We start from the raw sequence: 23173 nt of genomic DNA, 5'->3' as shown, positions 1-23173 counted from the left end.
CAAAAGCCAGCAATAAATGTTTTCTGCATATAATGAGACTAACTCTGAAACAAGAACATCTCAGTTTAAAATGTATCGTGTATTACTCATGTATTACAAAGAGTACTGATGACAGAGTGAATGATTAATAGAACTTTCAAAGCACAAGAAAAATAATATTTTCCCTTTGTCATCTGTTAATTAATTTTTCACCAATCATATTGTAGAAAGAAATTAGCAGCTTATATCAGAACCACAGTAAATATAATTTCTATTTTTTTCTAAACAGCCTTTAAAGTTTATTATAGGATAAAATATTCATAATTTCCATTTTATAGCATAAGGTTGTCAATTTCAGCCAAATCAACTTTTATTCTTAGAAAATATTATCCAGGAATTGTAACAAATCGGTAACTAACAGGGTAGTCTCATCCTCTCTAAGTAATATAATTGAGACTCTAATACCCACATTGAGTAAGAATGTAATTGCAATGTCATTCATCCCTAAGTAATCTATATTTTGATATCTACAATTCCTATTTGGTTATAATAAGCATTATAAAAACCTATCGTCCCTTGTTTCCATTTGTTGTCATACAATAACACTGTTTACTTCGAATATAATAATGCTCCATTTTCCATCATTCCTGTATTGGAAACCCTTCATTATGGTTACCACATTATAAATAGACCTCCCAGAAGTCATGGCACGGACAATGGCTGTCACTAGTGCATGAGAATTAAAACAACCTATGAATTACTCACTTCCAATACAGATATTTACCTATACAAAGCTTTCCTCACAACTTATTCTACTCTGGCTTTGGAAAAATGCTCAGACTTTGAATTTTTTGTTTTTTTTTGGGGGGTATATTCTTCATAGTCACCACCATGTGGTTTTTTTAAAATTTGGAATTTTCATTAATATTTTCCTTCAGATTCTACCCTATATAAGCACATTCTCTAAACACTGGTGGAGCAACTAGCAAAAGTGTTAAAAAATGTCTCAGTAAGTTTTAGTCAGTTATTTCTTAATGAAGGATACAATTTCTTGATTTATAATCACTTTTTCTACTGCTAACTCCTTCTTAGGAAGTTTTCAGGGCAATTGGTTTAATATGCTTGTTTTAAAATACATTTATCTATCATGCAAAAAATGATCATGGGTAATACTGTATATAGTGCAAATGGAATCGTTTTCTCTCTTTATCTCCTAAATAGATGTATGCCAGAATCTGATGGTAAGCTCATGCCAACCTTTGAGGTGCCCTTCACATTACCTGAGAGCTACTGCATAACTCAGGATTCCACAGAACCACTTTTATTATGAGTGAGAAAGTACCTTCTTCACTTTTTTCTCTTATGTTATACACAATGCCAGCTATTTAATCATATAACCTCACCTTCACCTGTATTTTTGCTTAGAACGATTACAAGATGAGCTTATTAAAAGGCAAGACTCATGATGAGTAAGACGAAACTGTTCTGGAATTGTTAAATGGGCAGGTAAGCCTTTCATGACAATATTCCCCACATGAGGAGTCATGCTGCTAGTTATTTATGCAACTTAGAAAGTTAGTTAGTAGAAAACTATGGTTTTGCTCTAATTAAACAAACAAGTGATACCTTAATACACAAATAAACGTCAGTGTTACTCTCTATTCGCTCATAACATTTCCCCAAGTATTTTTTTTTTTTTTTTTTTAAGCAAACCTGTTGTCGGGTTTAAATTAGCTTTCTTGGTTGAAATCAGCAGTCTTAATTTGCAATTGAAATCCATCCAATTAAACAATAGATTGCCTGGAATTAATGGTAATTGAACAATCTAAAGTAAGTGGGAGAAATTGTGACCAAGTGAAGGGGAAAATAAACATGGCACAATTTAAGCTTGGAAAGTCACATACATTAAGAGGACCATGGAACCATGTTTCTTGGGATGCCGTTTGCTTTCATACACATCTATAAAAGCCTTTGTGGGGCCATACACTGACCTAAAACTTGAGTACCTTGGCAGACTGAGGCAACTAGAATTGAAGAACAGTTAGGTCCTATCTTTGCAACAGATTTACTTTCTCTTGCTTAATAGGACAGGGCAAAATATCCCCGTGTTGCCATCAACCACATAAATGTGACAAGAAAAGGATTTTCAAATGCATATATTGTAATGTAGCCCCATCAAAGAGTCTAAGTCTCCTTGCTCAGGCATGATGCAATAGCTACAACTCTGGAACATAAGTGTTGTGGTGAAGCTTATACTGATTTGTTCCCAGAGAGAGAGAGAGAATTATAGAACTGTAACCTAGTTCTTGCATAGGCACCACTAGGTCTTTGGGAGACAACTCAAAAAATGTAGCTTTTCAAAAAGGGGTCTTTGACTGGCTAACAGTAGGTGTTCCAAGCAAAGCAAGGCAGACTACACCCAAAGAAACTGCTACGATCGCCTACAGAGGCAGATGGCCTTCTAACCCAAAATTTAGTTCAGAGACACTGATGATGCCACAGACACACCAAAAGGGTATGGAAATACTTATACCATACACAACTGAGGTCTCTGGGAGAAGCAGGCAGGCCTGTCAAGTAAGGCTCATAATACCAGCATGGGCCAGGGAGCTGTGTCCTACACAACTAGACTGAGAAACAATGGCTTGAACCAGAGTGGGGGGAGGCAGAGTGTGGGGGGGAAGGTGGAAGAAGAAGGAAAAAAAATAGGGTCTTTGCATGTGTCATCGAGTTGAGATGAGTCCTACTGGATTAGGATGGGCTCTAAATCCAATGACTGGTATCTTCATAGGGAGATGGAGATTTGGAGACACAGAGACCGACACACACAGAGAGAGAACAATCACATGAAGACAGAGGCAATGAGTAGGGTGAACAGCTACAAGCTAAGGAGCACCAAGGATTGCTGGCAACCACCTGAAGCTAGGAAGAGGCAAGGAAGGACTCTTCCTTTGAGATTTCAGAGTGAGCATGGCTCTTCTGATACCTTCATTTCATACCGCTAGCCTCCAGAACTGTGCTAGCAAAAATCTCTTCTTTTGAAGCCACCAAGTTAGTGACAATTTATTACGACTGCCTTAGAAATGGATATATTGACTTGACATAATCTCGTCCTTGCTAATTTCCACAGCTATAATGATCATCCTTTTATGGACACTCTCCTTTCCTGCCTTGTACATGCACACACATCTATTATTCATATTTAATGACCTTTATTATTTATATAGTCTTCTCATTTTATATTCTATTTTATCCGCCTATACCACCTATACATGAGTTATGTGTGGTTGTCATAGCAAATTACCAGAAATCTGGCAGCTGAAACAACAGAATTTATCTTGGTTCTGGAGATCACAAGTTTACCCTTTTTGCTGGGCTCTAATCAAGGTATCAACAGGGCTACACTCTCTCCAGAGGCTCTAAGGGGAATTGTTTCTTTGCCTCTTCTACCTTTGGGTGACTACTGGCATCTCTTTGTTTGTGGCTGCATCACACCGATCTCTGCTGCCATCTTCACATCACCTTTTACTTTTCTGTATCTGTATAATCTCCCCCAGCCTCTATTTTATAAGAACACTTGTGATGGCATTTAGGATCTGCCCATATAATCCAGAATAATCTCATTGCAATATCTTTTTTTTTTCTATTAGTCAATGACAATTGACATTCAATACTATTTTCTATTAGTTTCAGGTGTACATCATAGCTGTTACACATTTATATAATTTATGAAATGATCCCCCTGACTAATCTAGTACCCACCTGGCACTTCATATAGTTATAACAATATTCTTGATTATAGTCCCTATGCTGTCCTTTATAGCTCTTGACTGTTTCATAACTACCAATTTGTACTTCTTAATCCCCTTATCTCTTCTCACCCAGCCCCCTAGCTCCTCTCCCATCCAGAAACCATCTGTTTGTTCTCTGTATTTATGAGTTTGGTTTAGTTTTGTTTGTTCATTTATTTTGTTCTTTAGATTCCACATATAAGTGAGGTCATACTCTGTCTTTCTCTGTTTGACTTATTTTACTTAGCATAATACCTTCCAGGTCCATCCAGGTTGTCAGAAATGCTAACATTTCATCCTTTTTCATGGCTGAATAATATCCCATTTCATATATGTACCACTTCTTCTTTTTCCAATTGTCTGTTGATGGGCACTTAGGGTTACTTCTATATTTTGGCTATTGTAAATAATACTGCAATGAACATAGGGGTGTGTATATCTTTCCAAACTAGTGTTTTCTTTTTCTTGAGATAAATACCCAGAAGTGGAATTGCTGGGTCATAAGGTAGTTCTATTTTCATTTTTTTTAGAAAACTCCATACTGTTTTCCATAGTGGCTGTGTCAATTTTCAATCCCAGCAATAGTGCATGAGAGTTCCCTTTTCTCTACCTCTTTACCAGCACTTGCTGTTTGTTGATTTTTTGATGATAGCCATTCCGACTGGGGTGAGGTGATATCTCATTGTGGTTTTAATTTGCATTTCTCTGATGATTAGCAATGTTGAATATTTTTCATATGTCTGTTGGCCATCCGCATGTCCTCTTTGGAGAAATGTCTATTCAGGTCCTCTCTCATTGTAATATCTGTAATTTAATTCTATTTGCAAAAATTTTCCAAATAAGTTAACATTCAAACAGTTTCCAGAGATCAGAACCTAATATATTTTATGGCCATTTTCAGACTACTACACTCTTATTTTACTCTTGACCCTATGTCTCTTCCTTTAGTGATTCTCAACTGGAGGATATTTTACCTCCCAGAAAACATTTCACAAAGTCTAGAGAAATATTTGATTGTCATATTGGTAATGCTGTAGTATGTCTCAAATTTAGCACTATTGCCATCTGAACTAGATAATTCATACTTGGTGTTTTTGTCAGTGGTGGTGAGTAGAGATTTTTTCCTATGCATTGTAGTATGTTCCTATGTTTCCTATGCATGTAGTATGCAAATATGGTATGAATAGACCAGGAATTCTGCTAAACATACTACAATGCATAGGAAAAACCTCTACTCACCACCACTGACAAAAACACCAAGTATGAATTATCTAGTTCAGATGGCAATAGTGCTAAATTTGAGACATCCTACAGCTAAATCAAATTCCATTTCATACCATTTCCTCATAATACCCTCCTGTAATCCTACTTTATCTAACAAGATTGATTTAGATGTCCATGACTAATATTCCTATAGCATCTTGGGATTTTTTTTTGTATTAGTATTTTAGAAATTACATTGTAGTTACCTTTTTAAATGTCCATTTCCCCAACTAGGCTGTCACCTTCACAAGACTGTATGGATACCTATTGTTTTGTCTTTATATTAACTGTGCTTGACAGGGCCCACACACAGGATAGATGACCAATCAATATTTAAGTGGATGAAGGATGAATTAATTAACAAAATACTGAATGCACAGGGAACTACGGACATCATTTGTCCACAGTTTATTGGACAATTCAGATTTCAAGATACTGACCACATATACAAGTGTGATGATTGATATTATAGATTTCATAAATTCATATCACTTCAAACTTCAAATATCCAATCCTATTGACCTTATTCTATTAATTCCATTGACACTATTGTTGTGTTCATATAACCAAAAACCAGCATATCATGTCATTGGTTCTAATCCAAGTTCTTCTTTGATTATCTTTATTTAATTTTGGGAAAGTCAGCCTCTCTGAACCTCAGTTTATCTTCAGTAAAATCTAAGAATATGTCTGGATAATTTTTAGGTCTGTGATACCTCTATCACTATAAAACAATTAATAGATGTTGTTATTTAGGAGAATAATTGATTTGGTATGTTATTGACTATGACATACACTTTGTCTCAGGGCGTGCTCATTAAAAAAAAAAAAAAAAAGTCTGGGAGAGTTTCCAGGGTATGAAGCGGGAAGAAAGAATCAAAGTAGAATAAAGACACTGAGGAGTTAAAGGGATGAAACAGATAGTTTAGAGAGACTAAGACTAGAGTTTGCAAGAAAGAGGACTTCAGAGGAGAAATCTACATGAAGAAAGAACTCCAGAGAGCTGCAGAAGGTTCCATTTGAGTACTCAGGAGAGTACTGACCGGTGCATCAATGTGCAGGAACAACCAAGTTTGGGCAAAGAACTACCTGATAGGATTAACAGGATTGTTATACTAAGATCACACAGGTTTGATAGACCCTGTTCTCACCAACCAGATTGGAACACGCTACAATTCTGAGGGCTTTTGGTAGAGTTTTTAGAAGAGTTTTGCTTTACCAGAAGGGCAACATTATCCCTAGATCAACTATGAATGTAGTCCTAAACCTCTAGGTAGTTGCAAAGTACACAAGTTCAATGTGCAAAATCAACATCTCTATTTAGAATAGAACAATTGGGAATAAAAAAAATTTCATTTACAAAAACATTGCAAGATTAGAGATAAATCTGATGAAAACGTGCAAGATCTGTGCACTGAAAACTGAAAAAACAAAAAACAAAAAAGAAACCTGTGTAAATTTAGGGAAACAAATAAATTGAGCAATATATCATGGTCATTGGTCAGAATATTTAATATTAAGAGAATAATTCCCCCAAATTTGTCTACAGACTCCATGCAATCACAATTAAAATGTCATCAGCTTTTTTTTTTTAATAAAAAGTAATGTTGATCTAACATTGGTATGTAATTCAAAGATACTGGAATGCTGAAACAAATTTGAAAATGAACAAGTTGAGTGAGTAACCCTAACTGATTTCAAGGTATACCATAAAGCAGAAGTAATCAAGACAGCATAGTATTGACATTAAAAGATAGCTAAATAAAATCTTTAAAAAAATGAATAAAACGAAACAAAAGTTCAGAAACAGAGAACAAACTGATGGTTGCCAGAGGGACAATAGGTTGTGGCATGGATGAAAAAGATGAAGGGGAAGAAGTATGAACTTCCAGTTATAAAATAAATAAGTCATGGAGATTCCATATGCATCGCAGAGAATACAGTCAGAGTTATTGTATTAACTTTGCATGTTATTGCAAAAACTAGATTTAGTGTGGTGATCACATTGCAAGGTATATCAATGTTGTTTCACTATGTTGTACACCTGAAACTAATATAATATTGTATGCCAACTATAACAATTTTTTTCAAAGTTAAGATAGATAAATGGATCAATGGAAAAAAAATAAAGTCTAGAAATAAACCCACATTTATATGGACAACTGAATTTTAACAAAGGTGTGAATAAATTTCAGTGGAAATAGAATAGCTATCAACAAATTTTGTTGACTATCCACACGCAAAAAACTTTAACTTCAACTTGTAACTCATACTGTATAACAAAAAGCCAACTCAAAATAAATCATCTAGACATATATGTATAACCTAAAATTATAAAACTAACAGAATAAAACATGGGGGCAATTATTGTGAAATTTTGGTGATACAAGATTTCTTAGCTGCAACAAGAAAAGTACCACACAAAAAGGGGAACTTGATAAATTAGACTTTATCAAAATTAAAATATTCCATTTTCAAAACACCCTTAAGGACTATTCAAAGCACTGTTATGATAATGAAAAGAGATGCCATAAAATGTGAGAAATTATTTGAAAAACATTTATACAATAAAGGATTTGCATCTAAAATATATAAGCAACTCTCAAAACTCAGTAACAAGAAAATAAACAGCCCCATTACAAATTGGTAGACTATTTGGATAGAAACATCTTCAAATCAGAGGTATGATGAAAAATAGTCCCGTGAAAAGATAATTAACGTTGATAGTCATTAGGAAAATAAAAATTAAAACTATAATGTGCTACTACTCCACACATGTTGGAATGGTTAAAATGAAGACGTGTTGGAGAACATGTAGAAAAACTGGGCGTATCATACACTATGATTCCTACTTAAGTTTGGAGACAATTCTACCAATAGTTAATATATGTATTTAATAGTTTAAAATATTATTTGAAAGGATAAAGAGAAATTTGGCCATTAACTCTCTTGTAAGCTCTACTTTCCTTATCTGCAAAACAAAGCAGTACATGAGAAAATACACTTGAAAAGTGTTAAAAAAACATAGTACAGAGAGATGAGTGGCTTGTCCACGGTTATACAACTACTTAGATATGAATTTAGGGTTTCAGAGTCATCTAACTCTTAAACGCATGCAATTTTCACTATTCCTGTTTCTTCACTTGAGTTTGTCTTTTTGCGGTTAAACAGATGACATTAGAACAATTATACTCATGCATAAAAGATATGCATTATAATGCACACATGTTAAGGATATAATTTGATAACTTTAACATGTGTATTCACAAAATAATTGCCACTATCAAGATAATAAAAATACCTATCACTCCCAAAAGTTTCTCCATGCTCATCTGTAATTATTTTTTTGTCACTACACACTACATTTTGTGGAATTTTGCCTATATAGAATCATAGATTGTGAGGTATTTTGGTCTATTGTGTTTTACTTGACAAGATTATTTTGAGATTAATTTATGTTGTATCAGTCATTCAACCATTTGTGTCTATCCACAGCCCAAGCATTTCTATGCATGCATGACTATTTTATATTTATAGGACATCCCTCCCCGAGAGACCCAGGTACCACGTAGCTGTCTTGAATCTGTTGCTCTTCTCAAGTAGGGATGTGTGTGTGTGTGTGTGTGTGTGTGTGTGTGTGTGTGTGTGTGTGTGTGTGAAAGAGAGACAGCGACAGAGACAGCTCTGATCTGAAGGGGATTTAATGAAATATATGGGGAATGAAACTTATAAAAAAGTAATTCATTTGTGTTAATGAAAGCAAGCCTTTCTTGGAGCTCATGGCAAAGCACTTTGAGATATTAAGTACATTGTTAGAGGGCACATAAACAAAATTAAAACACAGACATAAAGCAGATTACAGCAGTGGGATAAATGGAATTAGAATAGAAAAAAAAGCATCTTAACATTTGAAATGTGCTGTGCTGTGTATATCACATGATTCTAAGATAATTAGAATTGCTTATTACACTGGAGGTATCTGTTTTCTATAAAACTCTCTGCAATAGATCATTCTGAAACATTATGAACCACATATTTCCTTTCCAAATTTGCCTATGTATTAGGGCCGCAAGTAATGAAATTGAAAATCTACACATGAGGAAACCTTTTAATTATACAAAGTGATACAAACATTAAACCAGAGAATTGATTTAAAAATTCCATTTAGAAATAATGTATGCTACCTTTTTTGAAGTGAATTCTGAGGCTGTGTATTTTCCTGGTAGAGTTCCTCTCTCAATGTTTTTTGTGTTAATGGTATTTTATTTTTCCTCTCCTAAGCCTGATTTTCTTATGATGAAATTAATTTCCATAGACTTTCCAAGTACTTTCCTATCTATAGGATATTTTTAATGCTGGCAGCTATCTATGCTATATAAGGTGGGAACTTCAGAGCGTAAATAATATATCATTCTCCAGCTTTACTACTGATACCTATATTCTTTGAAAGAAGATTAGTGGTTATTTCTTTCAAATCGTCTCTAGTAAACAGAAAATTTAAATATATGTATACTATATATTTGAGGAATTAAACAGAACTCCCAACGATTTAAATATATATATATATATATATATATATATATATATATATATATACACACTCAATGGGAATTCTATATACAAGATAATCTTTGTGAATATACATCAATAATATTATACACACACACATTAAAAATGTTTGAACATTTAGACATAGAAATATGGCCTTTGAGGTCAAATTCATAAAATCCTTTCTGAACCCGAGGTCCATAAGTTTAATATCTATGTTTTCTTCTATGCAAATTATTGTTTCAGGTCTTGTGTTTAGGTCTTCAATACATTCTGAGTTAATTTTGATTACATGGTGACACACACCAGTCTAGTTTCATTCTTTTACACATGGCTTTCCAATTTTCCCAGCACCATTTATTAAAGAGGCTTTCTTTCCTTCATTGTATGTTTTTGGCTCCATTGTTGAAAATTATCTGCCCATATGTATGCAAGTTTATTCCTGGGTTCTCAATTCTGTTCCATTGGTCTGTGTGTCTGTTTTACTTCCAGTGCTGTCCTGTTTTGGTTATCACCGCTTTGTAATACAAATTGAAGTCAGGAAGTGTGATACTTCAGGCCTTGTTCTTTTTCCTTAGATTGCTTTGGCTATTCGGGGTCTTTTCTGATTCTATACAAATCTCATGATTTTCCCTTAAAAAAACGCCATTGGGATTTTGACGGCGATTGCATTAAATCTATACATTGCTTTGAGTATTATGGCCATTTTAACTATGTTGATTCTTCCAATCCATGAGCACAGAATATCTTTCCATTTCTTTGTGTCTTCTTCAATTTCTTTTAATAATGTCTTATAGTTCAGCATGTAGGTCTTTCACATCCTTTGCTAAGTTTATTCCCAGATGTTTTATTTCTTTTGTTGCAATTGCAAAAGGATAATTTTTTTCCATTTATTTTCCTAACATTTCACTGTTAGTATATGAGGTCTGACAATTAAGTTTGCGAACTCATCCTTGAAAAAGTGCTATATACCGCAATGCTGAATATCACTACGGTCACCTTCGAAGTACTCCCCTTGGGAAACTATGCACTTGCACCAGAGCCTAGTCCACCCTGCAGACCAACTTTGGAACTCATTTTGTGGAATGGCCATCAGAGCTGTCATAATACCCTTGATGTCCTGAATGTCATCAAAATGTCTTCCTTTCAATATTTCCTTTATCTTTAGGTAAAGAGAGAAGTCATTGGGGGCCAGATCAGGTGAGTAGGGAGGGTGTTCCAATACAGTTATTTGTTTAATGGCTAAAAACTCCCTCACAGACAGTGCCGTGTGAGCGGGTGCATTATTGTCATGCAAGAACCGTGAATTGTTGGCAGAAAATTCAGGTCGTGTAACTTTTTCATGCAGCTTTTTCAGCACTTCCAAACAGTAAACCTGGTTAACCTGTTTGTCCAGTTGGTACAAATTCATAATGAATAATCCATCTGATATCAAAAAAGGTTAGCAACATCATTGCAACAAGTTTGCAAATTTGTCAGACCTCATATAGGAAAGCAACATATTTTTGTACATTGATTTTTGTATCCTGTAATTTCACTGTATTTGTTTATTGTTTCCAAAAGGTCTTTGGTGGAGTCTTTAGGATTTTCTATATCAAGAACCATGTCATCTGCAAAAAGTGATAATTTAACTTCTCCATTCCCAATTTGGATACATTTTATTTCTATCTCTTGCCTGATTGCTCTGGCTAGGACTTCCAATACTATGTTGAGTAACACTGCTGACAGGGGACAACCCTGTTTTGTTCCTGAACATAGAGCAAAAGGTTTCAATATTTCACCGTTAATTGTGATATTAGCTGAGGGTTTATCATATATGGCCCCTTTTACATTGAATTACGTTCCTTCTATGACCATATTAATGTGTTTTAACCATAAATGAATGTTGTATCTTGTCAAATACTTTTTCCATGTCTATTGATCGATCATAAGGTTTCATCCTTTATTTTGTTTATGTGGTGTGTCACATTGATCAATTTATGTATACTGAACCATCCTTTTGCCTCTGGAATGAACCCCATTGATTGTGAAGTATAATCTTTTTAATGTATTGTTGTATTCAATTTGCTAGTATTCCATTTAGTATTTTTACATTTGTATTTATCAGAGCTATTGGTCTGTAGTTTTCTTTTTTTGTGTTACCCTTACCAGGTTTGGCATCAGGGTAACGTTGGCCTCATAACATGAATTAGGAAATATTGCCTTTAAGTTTTTTGAAAGAGTTTGAGGAGGACAGGGATTAAATCATGTTTGAGTGTTTGGTAGAATCCACTAGTAAAGCCATCTGGTTCTGGATGTTTGCTTTAGGAGAGGTTTTGGATAGTTGTTTCAATTTCCTTGCTGTTGATTGATCTATTTAGATTTTCTAGTTCTTTGTTCAGATACAATCTAGGAAGGTTTCATATTTTTTATAACTTGTGCATTTCTTCTAGGTTATTGAATTTGCAGGCATAGAGTCTTTCGTAGTATTCTTGTATGATCCTTTGTATTTCTGTGGGATCTATTATTAACTTCTCTTTCATATCTGATTTTGTTTATTTGTGTCTTTTCTCTTTTTCCATAGTGATATTGAATAATTAGTAATATGGCTTCTTTTTTAAAAATCTTACTTCATTGTTTAATTTCTCAAGATTATCAGGATATATTATTTTTATTTGAAAACAGTTTTGGCTTAAAATGTCATTTAAGATTTATCCAAATTTTCTGGAAATTGACTAGGGCTTAAAGTTAGAAAGATGTTGTAGTTTTTTTTATATATATAATAAAATAATACAAATGAGAACATCTCTAAACAACACTGGCCCCTCTTGGTTTAATTTCTTAGATTTTAAGTATATTAACAGCAATATATTAAAGAGAAAAAGTAAACATCTCAGTATACTAATGTGTTCATTGTTAAAAACAAAGTGTTAAAAAACAACTTACATAACAAATGTTTAAATAACGAAATATTAATTGAATGAAATATAACCCAACCGAATTATTTATGAATTGTATAAACCAACATGAAAATGCTTGGTATACTTTTAGAAGGAAACTTGGAAATACAATTTTATATACCAAATGCTGACAACTATATAAAACATGCCTGAATTACTCGGTGAGAACACATCAATCAAAAAAGTCATATTCTTGAGATGATGTGTTTTGTTTTTTTTTTCATTTTTCTACTTTTGACTCTTCTGTATTTTAGAAATTTACTCTCATTTGTTTTTGTTTGTTTGTTTTGTTCTTTTTTGCTATGAGAGTGACTAAAAACTACTTTAAAAATAAGTATGCATATAAAAATAAAGAGTGGATAATACATTTTTACAGTAACTATCTAATTCATTTTCCAGGTTAGCTTGTTGTGTCTTAGAAGGCAGAGACAGACCTAGGGTGAATGGGAAACAAAGCAGGACAGTTTTGATGGAGGGAGGAAGGGAGAAGAAACACTTTACAACAAGCCCTCTTGCCCACTCAGGAGGTTTAGCTCTGCTCCGTTTGTGACCTTATTTAGCCGGGATTTAAGTCAGTCCAGCACAGTCCTCAGAAACAGCATGGCATTCTCCTTTGTCACCGGTGTCTGGATGGTAGGCTTTTATGAGTCCCTTTTAGAAACGAGTCCCATCCCTGACTTTCACATCCTCATTTTTATCTTAGGGATCTGGGTAACTTCACCAGCCTGCTTCCTCACTCCTTGTTGACAGACCAGTCCAATGGTACTCACTCTTGTGAGATCTGAAGTACCTCTTTCCACTGCTTCCTTCCATCAGTATGCAGCTCTGCCTTCTTGAAGATATTACTTTTTACCACTGCTGGACTGTCTTCTGCTGTTCTTTTGGATAATCTTCTTGGATAATCAATATGCAGGTAACTGTTCAAAACTGACACCTAACGTAGGTGATGAAATGAACCAGCAAATGGTCAGTCACAATCTAAGAAACTTAGAAGTTCTAGCAATGACTTAAACAGAGGCCTGTACCAATTAATAATGTTTAAACTAAAGTAAACATGCAAAAGTCAAACCGAGAAAGAGAGAGAGAGGGGGAGAGAAAGAGGGAGAGGGAGGGAGAGAGAGAGACCGAGACCGAGACAGAGAGAGAGAGAGAGAAAATAACTTTTAACACCACAAGAACTACTTGTGAGATTAACCAGCTCAGTGATTCTCAATAGCCCTGTTGTGATAGATTAGTTGGTTTGTCATAATCAGTCTGATAGGTTGTTAACATTTAACTTGATTTTGCATGATATAATTTTGCATTAATTAGAGAAGATAATTAAAGCACATTGTTGTTGTTTTCATTTTTTTGAATTCCACTACAGTCGCTTTCTGGTAGAGAAGCAGGAAAGCTCTCAGCACCAGAATTTCAACATGTGGGTAGTATGTTAAGGTGAGCATGTGAATGGCTTTGAGTAGGAGGGTTGCTGATAAATTCATATTAAGAACTGCTGATCTATCCAAAGCTTCTTTTTCTATGGAGGATAAAACTAACTCTCTGAAAGGGAAAGTGCGTTTTCCAAGGTCATACAACAAGTTACTTCTGCTTTTTCTCTTCCCCACTCTTTGAATTCTCTCCACTTTTATGAAACAGTATTGGGATCTGATCCAGAACACTGAGTGTGCCGATGGGAAGTTCAAACCTACGGTCATGCCCTATATGAGGGAATGGATCTCGGTGTCTGTACACTTACTAAGGGTTACAGTCAAATTGTTTGCACAGGGGAATATCATCACTGTCCTCTAGTGCCTTTCATTTATTCTGGACTTGTCATTTGCAGTTTCCATTAAATTTTCAAGATGCAGCAAAAAGAAAAAAAAAAAAGAAAAATGGCTCATATTAACAATACAATGCCATGTATACTTTTCTACTACTTTTAAGGATAACATCCTTTGGAAACACAGACTTCATCTTCAGACAATAAGCAAAGGAAAGCTGTGAAAGCCCTAAGTTAATATTCTAATATATTTTTCACAAATCACATCAAAAAATTTTCAACATCTGATTAGCCTAAATATTTAATTTATTCTGAAAATGTGATAGAGAAAAATAGTTAACACATGGAGTTTTCTGACACATAATCTTTTATCTACAGAAATTTTTATTGATGTCCCTGAAGCTACTGGGATGATGAACCATTCACCAGATCTAAAGTCTATGCGGCTTCCTAGGAGCAGATGGCAAAACAGTGCCTTAATTGAAACAATTCCTGGTGACCCAGTAACATTTATTTAAATACAAAATTGTTTATAAGGCTGCTTTAGCGTTTTTAGGTTTTAAACAAGAGTAAGAAATATGCTAATTTTAGTAGACTGTTATTGTGGCTTGCTATTTTGGGCATATTGTGTGTTTGTTAAAATTATTTAATGCCAAATATAAAGTAATATATTTTACTTAGTCAGTTAGGAACTGTTAAGCAAGTTAGTTAACCTTTCTGAGCTTCTGTTTACTCATCTACATAGTTAGAACTTAGATGAAATCTGTGAAATCTTTAATATAAAATAATGTAATGTAATGTAATATAATATAAATTCCTGAGAAGAGGGATATATATATATATATATATATATATATATATATATATATATATATATTGCCGAAATATATGCCGAAAGGAGTACAGTATTGATATAAATAAAAAGGGCCTGAGAGATGATGTACATGGTTCCATAAAAGTATTTATGAAATATGTTGAACTGCATTAAGTAAGATGACTCCATCATTGAGATCAGTGGCTTAATGTGACTCGTGGTGTCAGTTGATTGCTGCTAAGAATGGTCTCATAGAGAAATTGAGTTTTCACCTCCTCTGTATAGGACTTGAGCAATCAGATTCATTAAAGGGTCATAAAGTTCATTCTTGGCACTTGGGGAAGGCTAGTTAGGGCTATTGGTAGGAAGATTTCCTATGGGGAGTGTGACTGTTAGAAGAAGAATGGGAGGCCGACGAGATTGCCTGCAGGGAATGACACATGGAAGAGTCTACCTTGACATTTCTTAGCAGGAAAACAAGAGTGAGAAAAATATCATTGTTCCATGTTTACTATGTTCTACACATTATGCTTGACACCTTACAAGCATATCATTTCATATTTCAAACCACCCATGATGGAATGACATTAACACAAATACTAACAATTAACAGTTTTTAAGCACTTTTTTCCAGGCACTATTATAAGAAATCATGCATTCAATACTCACAACAGCTCTGTGTGATAACCTCATTTAGAGACACAGATTTTGTAAATGGTGGAACCAGAATTTGAACCCAGAAAGTTTATTTCAAGTATGTGCTCTTCACCAAAAGCTACAAGACTCTTCAGTGGGAAATATTATCCCCCTTTGTATATTAGTGGTACTAAAAGTTCATAGAAGTAATGTGCACAACTCAGAAGTGGAAAACAGTTGGAATTTGAACTCAAAACTGTCAAACATGAAGCCCACTCCCTTTCTCTTGAGAAATTTGTAAAAGAGTCTCCATAGCAAGCTTTACAAGGATTTGCTGAAGGATAAAGCCATTCTGGATTCTGGTGTGTTTTTCCTGTTTTTTGTTGTTGTTGTTTGTTTGTTTTTTATATTTTTACCTATCTTTCTAAACTTATAAACTCATTGCTGCTTCAAATACCACATCCTGACCTCTGACTTATGACTTATATCCCAATAAACCAGATTTTCTCATCCAGGATGTCTCCTACCTATAAAGTGCTTCTTGCCCTTCATTTTAAGATCCACATTTTCTTTATGACTTCCCTAACCACCACATTTAGTCTTGTATCTTCCTCCTCTTAATTTTTGTACTTGCTATCTACCTAAGACCATTATTTAGTAGGCTAACTAACCTTTTGTTTATAGAGTTTTCCCACCTTACCACTATAAGTACATGCCTTTCCTTTCTAATTTAATTCAACTATGAATAAAATCAGACTATGTTTCTTGCTGGCAGCATCAGTGGGTTCATTCAGTCTTTTGGAAGTTCTGTTTCAGCATGTCCATAATGCTTGGTAGTCCAGTACTCTTTCTTGGGGATCATAAGTACTAATGACACTCAAAGACAATTTGCTCACTCCCTGGACGAGGCCATCTTGAAGTAACCTTCAGAGGAGGCTTTTTTGCCTCATAGTCAAGGGACAATCAGATTTGACTTACACACACATACACACAACAATACACGCATCTGAAACAATTCACTGAAGAATATATAAAGCACTTACATTTCCCATTATGGTCCTGAAGAGCTAAAAAGTATCTGCCCTTATTGTTTTTTCTTTTAGAGAAAATAGTTATATATATATATATATATATATATATATATATATATATATATATATATATATATATATATATATAAAGCATTAGGACCAGTTTATATTCTAAAGTCAGAAACATGTATCTCATGTGAGCTTTAACTTTTATAGTAAATTTCATATAGCTAGTGACCCACTGTTCATGCTTACAAAAAATTATATGTGATTAATTTATCAATGATCAAAATCCAACATGTTCACGTGACACACACTGCACATATTTATTGGTTGAGGTTACCAGGGTCAAAAGCAGATTGCTTCACTGCTCCCAAGATACCCATTTTAACCATTGATTTCCCCAACAGTACTCATGGGGATTGAGGGTATGAGACCAAAAATCCAGCTGTGTTTATTGGGTTTTCTTTCATTCACATCTGTTCTTTTGACATCTTTAATAAGCAGTATTAATGGATTTTTATATAGTAGGAACTGATCAATACTTTTCTACAAAGACACAGTGCTTCTGTCTGAAAGCTTGATTATTTTAGTTGTGCTATCTATTCTTCTAGAAGACAATGCCATTTTTCCATTTAGATGGAGTTGACATGAATCAGGAAGCATTGATCAACATCCACATAAATAATCAAAGAAAAGTCAAATTATTACAACAAATAAAACACTTTAGAAATATTCAGAAACACACATATTGTTGATATTATTGCTTTCACAAAATTTTGACATCATATTATTCATAAGTGCAATGTGTGTGTGTGTGTGTGTGTGTGTGTGTGTGTGTGTAGATAGACAGGGTTAGAGGGCTAGTCAGGTCATTTATCCATATGCACACTTGCAGAGAAATGATAAAGAAAATTAATCATTTGCTTGCTTGGACTATTCTTTCATTGGTCTCTCAGAGATAAAGCACATTGGGGAAATAGAGTCAGATTAATAAATATGTTTTTGCCAGGTCTTGCAGAAGAAACTAGCAATAAAGTATCTGAAGGGAAAGACTAACGCATGTAATTTCTGTAACCACAGGAGATCTTTTCATTAGTCTCCTCTTTGGTTCTTAATAGTTTTCCAGATGAATCTGGGATTGGTATGATGATCATCTCTGTACAATTGCTCTATCTCTTTATTGATACTCAGAACCTCAATCTGATGAAGTGAAGAAAAAAAATTATATCTAATCAACCTTATGCTATGATAAAGCCGTCACTGAGATAATGTTATGTTAAAATAAAATTGGATTCCAACCACCTTTTAAGCATTTAAGGTGAGACATTTCAAATACTACTGAAATCCTAGTAATTAGCTCCAAGCAACTCTTACTTACCTGCAAGGATCAGTACATGCTTAGGAATACCCAGCAACTCCTACTATTGGTGCTAATGAAGTATGAAATAGACTAATTTTATCTTGTTTCCCTGCCAGGTTTTTTTCTGCCATAGAGTATCAGACATAGAGAAATTGCCCCCCCTACCCCCCAAAAATATGCAATCTCTTCCCTACCATTTCTCTCTTTCAAAATCACAAGTACAAGCAACAACAGCAACAGCAGCTACAGCAGCTACAGCACCACCAGCACCACCATTGTTATATCTACACCATTTATTATTTTATACCTAATGAGACTTGCTTCATCTAGTTTTTGTCTCTCCAATCTGTTCTCCACACTGAAGTCAGCTTCAACTTTTTATCAAAAACTCCTAGTTTTCCTTTGCTTTAAAGATGAAAACCAAACTAGTCTATAGTATGCAAGGCACCTTTGTAGCCTGACTCTTGCATATTCTCCATACCATGTGCAGCATGACCACCACATACTCTGCTCCAACCATGATGGTTTTCTTCCTTCTCCACACCTTTTCCAGGCTCTTTTCTATCTGGGGGCATTTTCACATACCTTTGCTCTGTCTAAAGAAATTGGTCTTATATTCTTCACCTAAATAACCTCTCCTATTTTTATTTAGCTCTCATCTCACTTCTCACTTTTGCAGGAATACTTACCCTTCTTGTTAACATGAACAAGAATAGGAGGTCAGCCAGTTGAATACGCTTGTATTATTATTGGTAAACTAGAATTAATTTTATATTTGTATATATTATTCCTCTTATCACTAGTTCATCTTATTATTCATTCTCATGTTATCATAAACTACTCAATATCGATTATTTCATAAGAATTTTCATATATTTATTTGACATGTGATTAATGTGTATCTCTATGATTAGATCCATGAATGGAGGGGTAATTCTGCATTCAAAGAGCAGTATTTGGCATATAATATATACCTAGAAAATTATTAAATGCTGTAGAGCATTATTGTGTGTCAGGCAATTATCTAAGGTGTTGTGTTGCAGGTTTTCTTTTATTTGCTCTCCAAAACAAACTCGGAACTTCAGGTATTATTACCTCATTTGATAGTTGGTTGATAAAGTAGCATGCCCAAAGGAAGGAATATAACACACCTTTTATCCATATCCATTACCCTACAATATATCCGAGTTACTGCTATATCTTTCCTGGGTTTCTGCATTTGACTCTGTATAACTAATCTTACACTCAAAATATAAAACAAAGACAAAACAAAATAAATTATTTACACATTAACACACAGAGTATGGCTTATAAAGGTTAAATTCAATAGCATCACAATCCTCCTTAAAACCTTCCAAAGGTTTTCCATCTCCCTTACATACAATCTAAAATCCTGCTTTAAAAAATGTCAGCATAGCTTGTTGTGGACTATTCATCTTGTTGACAACATTTATAAACTTTAAATTAAATTTGAACTTACACACTCACACACCCATACAGACACAGAGAAAATTATTTGAAGGCACTGGGGAATTAAAAAAAAAAGAAGAAAAAAAAAAGAAAAAGAAAAAGAAAAGGAAAAGATAGGAGAGCTATCGAACTTGAAAGAAAAAAATACACTAGCTAATAATTCTATTTACAAAATTTTTACCTGAGGCTAATCCACATTGCTGTGGCTGCCTAGAACTCAAGCAGAAGAATCACACCATTACTGGACTAAGGACTAAGAGAATAAAGTTTGGAGGTACTAGAAGAACTATAAAGTTGGGGTAGGGGGCATTTTAAAAAGTAGAAATCCACAGATATAGGAGTCCAAAACCTGAATTACTAATACAGCTCAAATCCCTGCATAACACCTGAATTGTGCCTGCATGAGACAGGTGAAGCATTACTAGAAAACAACAGATGAAAAGATAAAAGAACTGAACAGAGATTTCAGGTGCTGCTCAATACAGAAAAGAGATTTTGGAGTTTTGAGTCCAGTCAAACTAACTGCCTGACAGAACAAAAATTAATAGACTGAAGGAAGGTGAAAAAAAAATCCAAATTCTCTAACACATTCCATTTGCCGTGTCCACATTATAATTAAAGTTACTATGCACATGGAAGAAATAGCAAAATGTTCTCCTAAAGAGAACAAAAAAAGTCAACATAAATGACACTAAGATGATCTAGATATTGAAATTTGGAGAAAGGACTTTTAAACTGGCTAACATAAATATGTTCCAATACAAAAAAAAAAGTAATAGTTGTAATGAATGAGCTAGTGGGAAATACCAGCAGAGAAAAATAAACCACACGAAAAAGAACAAAACAGAATTTCTTGTATTGAAACCTATAATACTTAAGAAAGTAAAAAAACAAAAACAAAACAAACAAAAAAAAACAAACAAACAAAAAAACCACATGGGCTTCAAGGTAATGTGGATATGCCACAAGAAAGTGTCAATTAACTTGAAGATATAAAAATAGAAATTATTCAATATAAAGAAATATGTGGAAAAATGAAGAAAAATGAACACAGCCTCGTAGACATGTAGGGGAATATCAGACAATTAAAAATACTTGTGATTGAATTCATAGGATAGGAAAGAGTAAATGGGGCTGACAAAAATAGAAAAAATAAAGGCTCTGAATTTTTAAAACTTAATTATAAACATAAACTTACCAAAAAAAAAGCTCAGGAAACACGAAACAGAATAAAATATGAGGAAAACAAGATTTAGATACATTATAGTGAAAATGATGAAAACAAAGAAAAATTTTAGAAGGAGAGAGTGTTATTTCAACAAATGGCTTGGGGGAAATTGAACATCAATACCCAAAAATGAATGTCAACCAAAACCTTATAACTTCTACACACATAACCTCAAAATGGATCATAAATCTAAATGTAACATTTAAAACTACAGAACTTTTAGAAGACATTATAGGAAAAGAAAATTATTAATGACCTTTGCCTAGACTAAAACTGTTTAGATATTCACTAACAGCATGAGCCATAAAAGGAAAAAAAGGGATACATTTAACTTTGTAATAATTAAAAGTTTTTGCTATCTGAAAGACTCTGTTAAGGAGATGAAAAAAACAAGCTGCTGACCTGGAGAACATACTGTTTTTCCTGCTATTTTTTTTTATTAGTTTCTAATTTTGCTGCACTCTTTTTTGGAGAACAAGTGTATGATATCAATTCTTAGAAATGCCTTAGACCTATGAGAATGTATTTTTAAATCATATTTCCAATGAAACACTTATTTCTAGGATATGTGAAAAACTCTTTATGAGAAAACACAGGTATAAAAATCAAAAAAGCAAACAAAAATGAGTAGTAAATGGGCTAAAGATTTGCTACATACGTCACCGAAGAAAATACAAAATTGGCAAACAAACACATGAAAATATACCCAATGTTTCCAGCCATTAGGAAAATTCAGATTAAAACCTACACTACAGACTTACTAGAATGCTACAATAAAAACAAAATACTGATAATACTAAATAGTAGTGAGGATGAAGACATTCCTGGGGTGAATGTAAAATCGTATGTTCACTCTGGAAATCTGGTTTACAGTTACTTAACAAGCTAAACAAATACCATACAATGTAGCAATTTCACTCCTGAGTTTCAGATCCTGGAGAAATTATGACCTAAATTCAAACAGAAACCTGGACATGACTGTTCATAGAAGCTTCACTTTGTAATGTCCAAACTGGTAACAATCCAATTGCCCTTCAACACATGAATGCTTAAACAAACTGTGGTGCATACATACAGTGGACTACTAGTCAGCAATAAAAAAGAGCAAGTCACTATACATGTAACAAATTGGATGGGTCTTAAGGGCATTATGTTGAGTAGAAAAAGATAACCTCAAAAAGTTGTACACTGTGTATTTTCTTTTGTATAACATTTTCACTATAACAAAATTACAGAAATGGGAAGTTATACACAAAGACATGCAGTTTCCTGAAGCTGCTGTAAAAGATCACCCCATATTTGGCAGTTTAAAACAACAAAAACGTATCCTCTTACAGTTCCGGAAGCCAGAATTCTGAAATCAGTATGATGGAACCAAACTCAAGAGGTTGGCAGGGCTGCACTCCCTCTGGAGACTCCAGGGGAAACTGCTTTCTTGCCCTCTTTCAGCTTCTGATGGCGACTGGCTTTCCTTTACTTCTGGACATATTTACTCCAATTCTCAAAGCCAGAGACGTCACATCTCTCTGCTCCATATTCACATTGATTCTCACTCTGTGTGTTTCATGTATCCCTCTAGCTCCCTCTTATGAAGATACATGTGATTGCATTGAGGGTCCATTTGGATAATCTCACCATCTCAAGATCCTTGTCTTAGTCACACCTGCGAAGACTACCCCCGTCCTTTTTTGCCATATACAATAATATTTACAAGTTGCAGGCATTAACATGTAGGTTTTGTTTGTTTGTTTGTCTGTTTGTTTTTTGGTGAGGGGGAAATGCCATTTGTCAGTATGCCAACATACAAAAAAATGAAAGTGTATGTAAAAACTCATGAATTCTGAGTAATATCAAACTGTATAGTGACAATTTTTTGGGGGAATTAGTAATGCATTATACTTATGTAAGATACTACATAACATTTTGGAAGCTGCACAATAGGTATATGGGACTGCTCTGTACCGTTTTTTTCAACTTCCTGTTAATCTATAATTATTATGAAACAAAAAGTTACCAAAAAGATAGCTAAGTAAAAAGAACTAGAATAAACACACATTACATACAAAAGACACATGAGACAAACGATGGCTGACATGGGTCAGTGGATGCCAGAGACAAATTCAGTAGTCCATGTGCAGCGAAATAGCCTTCAAGAATGAAAACAAAATAAAGATGTTTTCAGATAAGTGAAAAACAAAATTATTCATTGCCAACAGACCTGCACCATATGACAGGTGAAAGGACAAAAGATGGAAACGCAGATTTATAGGAAGGCAAAGAGCACCTGAAATGTTAACTACATAGGCAAACGTCAAATATTATATATTTCTGTACATTTTGTTGTCTTAACCT

The sequence above is a fragment of the Rhinolophus sinicus genome, chromosome 8 (genome assembly GCF_057876585.1).
Source record: "Rhinolophus sinicus isolate RSI-liver-muscle chromosome 8, RSI-T2T, whole genome shotgun sequence".
Taxonomy (NCBI): Eukaryota; Metazoa; Chordata; class Mammalia; order Chiroptera; family Rhinolophidae; genus Rhinolophus; species Rhinolophus sinicus.
This window is presented reverse-complemented; position numbering follows the sequence as displayed.